This window comes from Marmota monax, unplaced genomic scaffold, assembly GCF_021218885.2.
Source record: "Marmota monax isolate L192 unplaced genomic scaffold, Marmota_monax_Labrador192_F-V1.1 WCK01_AAM20220418_F8-fsc00110, whole genome shotgun sequence".
Classification (NCBI taxonomy): Eukaryota; Metazoa; Chordata; class Mammalia; order Rodentia; family Sciuridae; genus Marmota; species Marmota monax.
The window spans coordinates 125,310-137,041 of NW_026694633.1; the positions used below are offsets into that span (position 1 = coordinate 125,310).

An 11,732-nucleotide genomic window follows, 5' to 3' on the forward strand; every position below is an offset into this window, starting at 1 on the left:
ATTTTTAAAGAATTTTATTTTAGTTGTTTTTCCTTTTGTTCTTCTTTCCCTTTCTTTTGATTGGATGCAGAAAGGTACATGGGCATGTGTATATACATATATTTCATAATTTTTGATTTTTAACATTTTTAAAAAGTAGTTATTTTCATGACTCTGTCTTTTGAGGGCGAGGGTTTTTGATTAGTGTACTGAAGTTTGCCTATTTCTCTTTATTGTGTTCCTCTCTGTTCTTCACTAACATACAAATTACATCATTCTGTTTTTCACTCTTCCTTTAATTTTTTACTTTCTCTCCTCCTCCCTTATAGTCATCATATCCTACATCTCTTCTGGACTCTTCTTATTCACCTTTTGAAACAGCAAAGCCTTTTGTAAATTTATTGTTTTAAAGTAGGCAATTACTTATCATATAACTTCTATTTATTGTGTAAATTAACATTGTAGATGTCATAATAGGAACTAAGAATTTAGGTGAATGATATAAATTGTTTGCATTGGATTATGTTGTTATTATGTGACTCCTTCTAAACTGTGAGGAACTAGAAATCTTCAGCAACATTATTAAGTTCATATGGGAGATTCTCTGTCACCTAAGCTTCATATATTGAATGGACACACAAACAGTATGAAAAAATAAAGGAACAAAACATTTCCAACAAACCAAAATACCTCAATGACAAAATTCATGGACACAATAATGGAGGAAATGTAAAAAAAAAAAAAAAAAAAAAAACCTTAGAAAATTCATACTTAAACTGATCTGTAAGGTAAAAGATGATTTTCTCTCTCACATTAGAGAGAAAATACAGGATGCGAAAGACCACTTCAAAAAGAGAGAGATTCTGAAAAAAGATCCAAATGGAAAGCCTCAAAATGAAGGAATTAATAAACCAACTTAAAAATTTAATGGAAAGGGTCACCAACAGACTAGACCACCTGAAATGAGTCAAACCCATAACAAGGGAGGGGGTGAAGGGGAAGAATTGTAGTAGTAGATTAGACAAAGGGGAATAAAGGGAATGGAGTGGGAAGTAAGAATAGACAGTGGAATGAATCTGCTATAAATTTCCTATGTACATATTTGAGCACACCACAGTGATTCTCACCATTGTATACATCCACAAGACTGGGATACTAGTTAGAATATGATATACTCCATGTATGTGTAAATATGACAAAATAGACTATACTACCATGTATAACTAAAAAGAACAAATAAAAAATAATATAAATAAAATAGATTCTTCATTTGCTAAAACACATATGTGTTCCACACATCTATTTCTGCATAGAGAGTCGTTTTATTCTTGAAAACATTAATGGGTTACATCACTGTAAATAAAAGTTCAACTGAGCTTAAAGTTTCTCTCTCCCTAGTAATTATTTTAATTATAGTTACAGGTGGCAGAAGAAGTTAATAATATGCTTTGAGCCATGTGCAATGGTATGGTACATGGTTGTAATTCCTGTGACTCAAGGAGGCTAAGGCTTTTTTTTCTCTCTCTCTGATTTGGGTTCTTAGAAATACTAGACATTCTTACTATACAAAATACATAGTTTTTGAGACACACAACTTGATCATGATGTAAAAATCTTTTTAATATGTTGCAAAAAATTTTCTAATATTTCATTAAGGATATTTGCATTGGGATTCATCAAGTGTATTGGCCTGTCATTCTCTTTCCTCATTGTGCTCTTGTCTAGTTTTGGTATGAGTATGAGATGGCTTTATAGAATGAATTGGGAAGTGTTCCATTTTTTCTATTTCATGAAATAATTTGAGGGGCTTTGGCATTAATTCTTCTTTAATTTCCTGATAACTTCAACTGAGAATTCACCTGTTCTTGGGCTTTTCTTTGTTGGCAGGCTTCTTATTACTGCTTTTATCTCATTGCTAATCACTGGTCATTTCAGGTCTTCTGTGGCTTCTTAATTCATTTTTTCCCAGATATATGTGTATAGATATAGTATAGCTCACCCTCTGGATAAGTCTATGTGTGTAGAAATGTATACATTTATTCTAGGTTTTCTAATTTATTGCAGCATAATTTTTTAAAATATAAACTAATGATCCTTTAGATTTCTGTGATGTCTTTGATGACTAATTATTTCACATCTCTAATTCTATTAATTTGGGTCTTCTCTCTTTTTTGTTTAGTATGGCTAAAGTTTAATTATTTTTATCATTTCAAAGAACCCATGCTTTGTGCCATAGACTCTTTGTATTGTTTTTTAATTGTCTGTTTCATTGATTTTGGCTGTGACCTTAGTTATTTCCTTCCTTCTACTGGTTTTGGAATTGGTTTGTTCCTGTTCTTGAAGGGCCTTGAAATGCATCCTTGTTTCTTCTATCATCCATTCATCATTCAAAAGTACATTCTTCAATAGCCATGTTTGTATATAGTTTCTGGGGTTTTTCTTGGTGTTGATTCCTATTATTTTTTTGTGATCATGTAAGTTATAAGGAAATATATATAGTATTTGCTAAGAGTCACTTTGTGACCTAAAGCATGGTGCTGTGAAGATTTTACTTTGATCCTATCCCATTAATTGATTCTTGATTTTACTTCTTGCACTTTAGGAGTCTTGTTGAGGAAGTTGTTTCCTAAACTGAAATGTTGGAGTGTTGAGCTACATTTTCTTTTAGTAGATGCAGGTTTTCTGGTCTAACACCTTGGTATTTGATCCACTTTGAGCTTTATGCATGGTGAGAAAGAGGGGATAAATTTCATTCTGCTAGCTATGGATTTCTAGTTTTCCCAGCACCATTTGTTAAAGAGGCTATCTTTCCAATGTATGTTTATGGAGTCTTGGTCCAGTATGAGATAACTGTTTTTGTATGGGTTTATCACTGTGTCTTGTATTCCATTCCATTGGTCTTCATGCCAGTTTTGGTGACAATACCATACTTCATTTGTTACTATAGCTCTGTAATGTGATTTCAGGTCTAGTATTGTGATGCATCTTGCCTCCCTTTTCTCACCAAGGATTGCTTTGGCTATTCTGGGCCTCTTATTTCTCCATCTCTTTCTCTTTACATACCTTAAAATACATTTGTTAAAAGCACCCATTTACCCATTAGAAGAGTTTTCCATGGTATAGATGTTGCTGATTGCATGTCCATATTATAATTTAACATTCCCACCATATGTGGATGGGTCTTTTATAATCAGTAGAAACCCTAATTTGAATGGAAAAGATAAATGAGAATTTCCTAGGACTCACTGGCTTCATGCTGAATACACAACATCAGCTTTATCTGGGTGGTGGGCCTGTCAGTTTGAAATTGAAAATATGCCATTGAGTCTCCTGGTTGTCCAACTTGCCAACTGCAAATCCTGGGACTTGTTGGCCTCCATGACAACAAATGAAAACTCTATACAAAATGCATACACAACCATACACATGGATATTGGTTCTGTGTTCTGGAAAACGCTGATAAATATAAATTATGAGGTAAACTTTGGGGCTTAGAACATGGTCATATTTGGGAGGTCATCTTTTGTCTTTAGACGGGTAAAGGAAGAATAATATTTTTCATTTGTGAGTAAAATAATTTTTTGGCATATTTCAAAAATAGCTCATACTTTTCCAGCCAACATAATTGAAAGCATATTCAGAAAAAGACAAATTTTGGACATTTGAGTTATAAAAATATTAAATTTTTAAAAGCATTTTAAATTTGAAGGAAGAAGAAACAATGAAAGTCAACTATAAAAATATACTAAATAAGCTGCCCTTTTAATTCTGGGCAATTAAGAAACAAAAGAAAACATGAAATAATTTTTAACATGGTCATAACAATATGCCCACAAATTATTATATTTAGAATTGCATTTATTTGAAGCATTACATTAACATGCAATTATTTTCAATGACTATTATGTTAACTTCATAATCATGTTTTATTTTTAAATTATAAATTTTTGAGAAAGGAATGTCATGTGGTGATAGAATAACAGAAAACAGTGAAAGAGCCTAGGCTATATGAGAGTTTGCAAAAGACATTAGTTTTTCTAAATGTAAAATGAAAACACAATTTAATGCAAAGGTGTTCTTGTCAATGAAATAGATATGTTCTGAATTTCTATTTTTAAAATCAGTTTTAATTGGTCTCTTTCAAGGTATTCATTCATTTTGTCAAAGTTGCTGATTTTATTGTCATAACAATTTTATAATATTCTTTTAAACTATTTAAAAATATTTGTAGCATTATTACTGATATCCCTTTTTCATTAAACACTGATAATTTGTATATTGTTTTTAATTTTTTTACTGATTTATTGCTTCTAATATGATGAAAAACCACATTTGATGGCTAAGTTAGCAGTGGGATACAAATAAATTTCTTCTTTAATTATTTTTGTAGAATAGAACATATACATACCCATATAAATATCAGATGCCCTCTAGAATCAGCCAGTTTTTGTAAACATTGCATTCGTGCAGATTTTCATACTTTGATTCAAAAGTTTGAGAAAAATTAGGTAAAGGCAAATTTAGTATCCAACCCAGGGATGGGGGTGGGTGGGGGTGAGTTCAGTTTGGCTTCCAGCAACATATAGTACCACTCCTCCTTTTAAAACAATAGCAACAAACAAACAAAAAGCCTAGCAGTACATTAAGGAAAAAAAGTTAAAAAATGTTGCAGTACTCTTTTTTTCCCTCCCATCAAAAACCAACAAAAATAAAGTGCAGCACCCATAAAAGTGTCAAAACAAAAAATACTCAAATTCTTCCTCTCATAACAAAATAGCACTTAGCCTCAGCAGTCTTAACCAAATTATACAGTGTTCATCATTTGGGGTTCATCATCTTCTTTATGTGCCACTGAGTTTAAACTACAAAGAGCTGCATTGATAAAGTACCGAAGAAAATTTGGATTCTGTGGTTAGGATTCTAATAAACCATAGATGCAACATCAGAATGGGAAACATGATTCTGAACTGTCCTAGGTTGAAAACTTTGTGATTAAGAATGAAGTCTTACTCTTGACTGGAAAGTTTCAAATTCATTTTTGAATACTTCAAAATAATCTTCTTCCTCTGCTTTGGCTTTCTGGAAAAATAATGAAAACACCTCCTTGAATTCACATTACAGTTTTTGGGCATTTCAATAATAAATTGCATTACAACAGCTTGATGTGCTGTTTGTTCCATTAGCGCCCCTTTCTGCTCAACTTCTTGGTAAAAACACCATAAAATAAGATATTTAGCAGTTTCTTTACGTACAAGGTACGGTCAGAGAAAAACTTCTATTATCCCATCAACTCAACATAACAAAATGTCTGATTTTTTTGTTAATATTTCTGCATAAATGATTTTATCTTCATCTTCTATTTCTTTTATCTTGATTAATAAAAGTGTTATTAAAAACATATTTGCTGGGGCTGGGGTTGTGGCTCAGTGGTGGAGTGCATGCCTAGCACACATGAGGCATTGGGTTCGATCCTGAGCACCACATAAAAGTAAAATAAAGATATTGTGTCCACCTACAACTAAAAAATAAATATTAAGAGAAAGAAAGAGAGAGAGAAAGAAAGAGAGAGAGAGAGAGAGAGAGAGGAAGGAAGGAAGGAAGGAAGGAAGGAAGGAAGGAAGGAAGGAAGGAAGGAAGGAAGGAAGAAAGGAAGAAAGATACTTGCTAATGGCATCCATGTTCCACAGACAAGAGCCTCTCTCTGTGTATTAAAGTGTCCTCTGTCTGTTGCCATTCTCCTCCTTGCCTCAATTCTGTTACCGCAGTTTGTGCTTTGGCATGTTCCTGATCCAAGGACTCAAAAGTTTTGTAGTGCAAAATACCAAGTGTTTGATGATCTTCGGCAAGATATCATTTGCCCAATGCAGAGCTTTTCACAAACTCTGCTTTTGGCAAACCAACACAATCCCATTGCTACACAACTGGGCGCCACCGCCAGGCAGCGGTGGGCAGCCGGGAGAAAGACGCGCCCAAGTCCCTCTCTTCCTCAGCTTCACCCTCCACCCGAGGGAGGCCCCCAGGAGGTTCCAGGGTTCCAGAAGCAGCCACCGTTGTTCAGTGTCCTACTGGCTCCAGCTCTACAACCGCCAATGCTTAACTGACAGGAACCTGCGCCACTGAGCCAGCTGCCCTGGTGTGCCAGGGCCAAAATGCCTCTCTGTTTTTGTCAACTGTGATAAGTATGTAAGTATGAATTTTATTATATTTCTTAAAGATTTAGCTTTTATCTTCATTTATTTTATCTACTTTTCCCTGTATTTCTGCTCTTATCTCTATTTTGTTGCTACTTTTAAATCAGTTTTCAATTTGTATTCCATATTCATTTACCTCCTGAATATAAAGAAAATTTAAAAACACCTAAAATTATGTTAATTTTAGAATGTGTTCACATTGCTTTTGTCCACATATGTATGCTTCTCTCATTCTCTGTTTTTCTGTCTCTCACACACAAACCTTCTTAAATAAGGGTTAATTTTTTTTTATTCAGTGTTTTACTTCCCACAGATAATATAGATTTTTGTCTTTCTCTATTTCTACTTGATTTTTTTTTCAAATGTAAGCTTTTAGACTGAAGGTGAAAATCTTTTAGCCAAAATAATGGTGTTCAAAACTAATATTTATTTAATATGAATATTTGTATTTACCTATGAGAAGTGTAATTCACTATTTCATTCTGTTGAACTGTCTATATTATTCTTTAGTCAACAACACTGGTTCATAATAAAGAGATAATGATATAATTTTTATTATTTTAAACTGATATTACTATAATGTACCAGTGAAGATTTTTATTAATTTATTTACTTCTTTTGACTTTCCTGTGAATTTAATATTCATCTTCTCACCTTTCCAATCTCAAGATATACTGCTGAGAATTTTATTCTCAGAATTAGATACTGAATTTATAAAAATATAAAGTGTTTCTGAAATAGTATTAGTAAAACTACCTGTAAATCATTGTTTAAGTTTATTTTGGTGCTTTATATATTTCTGTGATAAATAAATTAGAAAAGAATACGTCTTAGATAATAACTCAAGAAAAAAAATGGAAGAGGCAATGACTACAAAAAAATGCTGCTTTGTGTGTCATGTATTTCTTTAGTTTTTGAAGATTTATAGAGTCACAGAATACAAACATCTCAACTCCAGATATTCAAGCCCAAAAAATGATTAATATGCTTTTTCTTCATCCAGGATTCTTTTTCTCATAATGCATTTTAATAATGTCATAATCTTTCTTTTCTTTACTAGCAAATTTATTCTATTATCTATTTTAAAAAAGCCAATATATAACCCAAATTAGGAAGAGTAGTTGAAATATAAACTGTGAAATATTTTACATTCACATTATTTTTTAATCCCATTTTGCTTTTCTTCTCAGCTAAGATTACAGAAAGTCAAATGATTATATAAAATGCAGGGACCATCATAACACCTGAATATTTAAAACTGACTTTCAATAATCATTTAAATTGAAGGTACATTTGGAATGTTTAGTTTTGAATTAGGTATGTTCATATAAAAGTTTAAACATCAATTTACCTGAGAAAAATATTGCTATTTTTGCCTCAAAAGTAGTTTTGGATAATTTGCTAAAAACTTGAATAAGCTTTAGTGAGAATCAGCTGTGCGTTTTGCAACTGTCCTAAATAGAGAGTAAGTTAAAATTTCTTTTACTGCATTTTAAGTGCTATGCAGCCTGTATGACCACAAAATTTATTGTTCTTACCTCATGTTTTCTGAGAACAAATTAATGTTAACCAGAAAGCATTTTGAGGCAATAAAAATAAAATTTCAATTCTTCCAGGAAGACTAATGTTTTGAGTTTGCCATTGTTGTGAACTGAATGTTTTTAGCTATCAAAAATTCATGTATTTAACTCCTAACCCCCAATGTGGTGGTATTAGGCAGAAGGGTCTGTAGGAGGTGATTAGGTCATGAGAGTGGAGCCCACATGAACAGGATTACTGTCCTTATAAGAGTAGGAAGAGCTTTCTTCCTCTCTGTTTGCTTTTCAGTCATGGGAGGAAACAAAACAAAACATCAACCATTTGCACACCTGCAAAGAATCTTTCACCAGACTCAGCTCTCCTGGAGTCTGGGGCTTGGACTATCAGGCTCCATAATTATTAGAAATCTCTTTGTGTATCTAAGCTATCTAGTCATGATTTTGTACATTCGGCATCCTGTAGGCTTCTTGAATTTGGATTTTCAATTCATTCTTCATGTTTGGAAAGTTTTCTGATATTATTTCATTGAATAGAATGTTCATTCCTTTGGTTTGGACCTCTATGCCTTTCTCTATCCCAATAACTCTTAAATTTTGTCTTTTTATGCTATCCCATATTTCTTGAATGTTCTGCTCATGGTTTCTTATCATTTTCACTGTGTGGTCTTTGTTCGTTTCAAGATGATATATTTTATCTTCATTCTCTGATGTCCTATCTTCTAAGTGGTCTACTCTATTGGTGATGCTTTCATTGCAGTTTTTAATTTGGTTTATTATTTCTTTCATTCCAAGGATTTCTGTTTGGTATTTTTTTTAGAACCTCTATCTCCCTGTTGAGGTGATCTTTTGCTTCTTGGATTTGTTTATGAAGCTCATTGTCAAAGTGATCTTTCACTGCCTGTATTTGTTCTCTTATATCTTCTTTGAGATCCCAGAACAGTTTGACCATGTATATCCTAAAATCTTTCTCTGTAATTTTTTTCTGCTCTAGATGCCAATGCTTCTAGTGATGTGTTATCTTGATTTGTTTGTGGTACTTTCTTCCCTTGTCTTTTCATGTGGCTCATGTGTGTTCCTTTCCAGCTCTGTGAATCTGGTGTGTCATTGTTTTTACCCTATAGATTTGTAGTGCTCTTGTAGGGTTCTAAGATCTCTCCTTTGTGGGGAAGGACAATGTTAACAGATCCCAATATCAACAATACATAACCTATGAACAAATTATTGTTATTAAGACATTTACAGTATTCTGTTACAGCAGTCAAAACTGACGAAGAAGATTTTTATCACCAAATAGCAAATTAATGATCCCTAATTTCTTTTTATTCTTATGTTTAATGATTAAAGATCAATTTTGTCAACATGCCTATATTTATAGCAGAGCAATTCATAATAGCCAGGTTAAGAAATGAGCTGAGGTATATGTCAACAGGTGAACATGATAAAGAAAATTTGATATTTAGTGAATTTTATTCAGCCACAAAGTAGAGAAAAAATGTTTCACTTGCAGGTACATGGATGGAACTAGAGAACATCATGTTAAGCAAGATAAACTAAAATCAGAAAATCAAGGGTCCTTTTTTCTCTCATTTAGGGAAGCTAGAGAAAAAAAAATTATAAAAAGAGAGGATCTCATGAAAATAGAAGGGAGACCACTATGGTAGAGGAAGGGGAATAGGAGGAGAAAACAGGGTAGGGAAAGGAGATGTATTAGAGAATGAAATTGCTTAAATTATGTGCATGTATGGATATGCCACAATATAATCTACTATTCTATATAATTACTATGCACAAATAATTTTTTAAAAGATCAATATATTGTCTTGCTGTTAAATTTACTTCCCTTCCCTCTATCTTTTTCTGACTTCCTATTTGCTTTGTATCTTCTATAATTTCCTAAGTTAAATTATATTTTTGAAATATGGATAGTGTTCTTTCTTATAGTAGTTTATTATTATTATTATTATTATTATTATTATTATATTTTCCATTTAACCTCCCTCAGCCTTTAGCAATACCAGAACTTTATAAAATATTTAATATGTATTGAATGAGTATTTAAAGTTTTTAGATTTAAACTCAGTGCCTCAAAATACAAATTGACTTTATTATCTTTATCTATTTTCTATTAATGTACATTACTTGCATATCAAAATAATTGAAGCACAGTTTAGTTAACTGCATCAATAAACTCCTAAGATACATCCAGAGAAAAGATGAAGGAGTAGGAATGTTGAGATCCACTTAATGTATGGTACAGTACAAAATTTACTAGTTTAAATGTTTTGCCTTTTACAATCATTTGCATTATTAATTTTCATGTGTTATATCTATATCTGATTAATTTACTCACATAAGTTTAAGATAGTAAATAACATCAACCACAAAGATTTAGAGTCAATTTGATAAGACTATAAATTTCAGTCATAAGAATATTTTGCTTCTTAATTACACTTAATTTTTCATACCACCATTCTAGCCTACATTTTCATGAGATTTATGGTTTGTTTCCCAAGATTAGAAACCATATGTTATAAAACAAGATATCTACCAAAGCAAGAATTGAAAACTTTTTAGCCAAAAAACACTGCAATCCTGTGACATCTTTGGAGCATATGAGTGGCATGTTCATTCCAATTTTAAAGAGCACTTCTAACTGGAATTGAAATGTTGATGGAAAATGAAGTAAGACAGGGCCAGGAAATAAGAAAGCTGACTGGAGTTTTCTAGGAAAAATTGGGATGAGCCAAGTCAGAGTGATGACACTAGGGATACAAGGGGGGGATATTTAATATTACAAGTGGGAACATTGACTGCATTTTCCCATTAACTATATGATGGGAATATATGAATAACAGAAACTGGTCCCTAGATCTCTGGCTTGGGAATCTAATATCTGGATCCATTTGTAAAATAAGTACTGTATAAGATGAACTCACTTTTGGAATATCTGGGTTTATTTTCCACCCTTGCCCATCATTAATTCATAATAATTTATTTTGGAAGCAGGTTCAGCCTATAAATGGAGAAGAAAATAAAATACGTTGTCCTTTTATATGTGTTGCTCTCTTTTTAATAGCAGTGATAGAATGAATATCAATAAAGCAAAGAATAGATTGTGAATTATAGTAAATGCTACTTTAAAAGAACAGATAAATCTTATGAAAATTCAGTGCAAAAAAGTGGCTCTTTAGGGTAAAAAGTTGTAAACTTACTTTGCTAGTGGCCAGGTGGTAAAAGTTTGAGGCTAAAAAACAAAAGCAAATGTATTATGTGGGTACTTCTGTATCAATTGAAGGTAAACATTACAGACTTTTTATTGTTGAAATCCCAAAACATAATTGCATTAGTTATTATGGGCTATGATAAAAATCACCATCTACTGGGTAATTTAAATGATAGAAATGTATTTTCCGACAATTCTGGGGGATGGAAGTCTGAGAAGTAGGTACTGGAAGGTTAGGTTTCTCCTGAGACCTTTCCTTGGCTTACAAATGGCTTCTTTGTCTCTGTGTCTTCACATGACCTTTCCTCTGTCTGCAGACACCTTAGGTGTCTCAACTAGTTTTTATAAGGTCACACATCCTATTGAATTAGTACCCCACCCTTATAACCTTATTAAAAATGGCCTGATCTCCAAATATATTCACATTGGGGTTTCAGGATTTCAGCAAATGAATTTGGGGGGACTCCAATTCAGTGCATAATAACATTATCAGTAATTGAATAAATATTTGCAATACAGTTCTACTAGTAAGAACAGGAGCATTTTGAGGGGATTACAGTTCTGCTCAATTAGGATTCAAAGACAATTTTTCCTGTATCAAGATCAATTGCAAAAGTTCAGCTGTTAATATTCATCTGTGATGAGATTTTGTGTTTCATCTTTAAAAATATCTTTTCACACAGATATGTTGTACATGTAATTATCAAAACACTAAATTATTACTGTTCAGTGAGATTTGTAAGGCAGGCAGGCAGGCACAGAGAGAGAACAGAACATGATGCTTCTCTCAAGCAATTTTCC

General features: G+C 32.4%; 1 pseudogene; it reads right to left on the reverse strand.

The window, feature by feature from the left end:
- Positions 1–4,783: 4,783 nt before the first annotated feature.
- LOC124078217 (hsp90 co-chaperone Cdc37-like 1) lies at positions 4,784–6,033 on the reverse strand (annotated as a pseudogene).
- Positions 6,034–11,732: the final 5,699 nt, after the last annotated feature.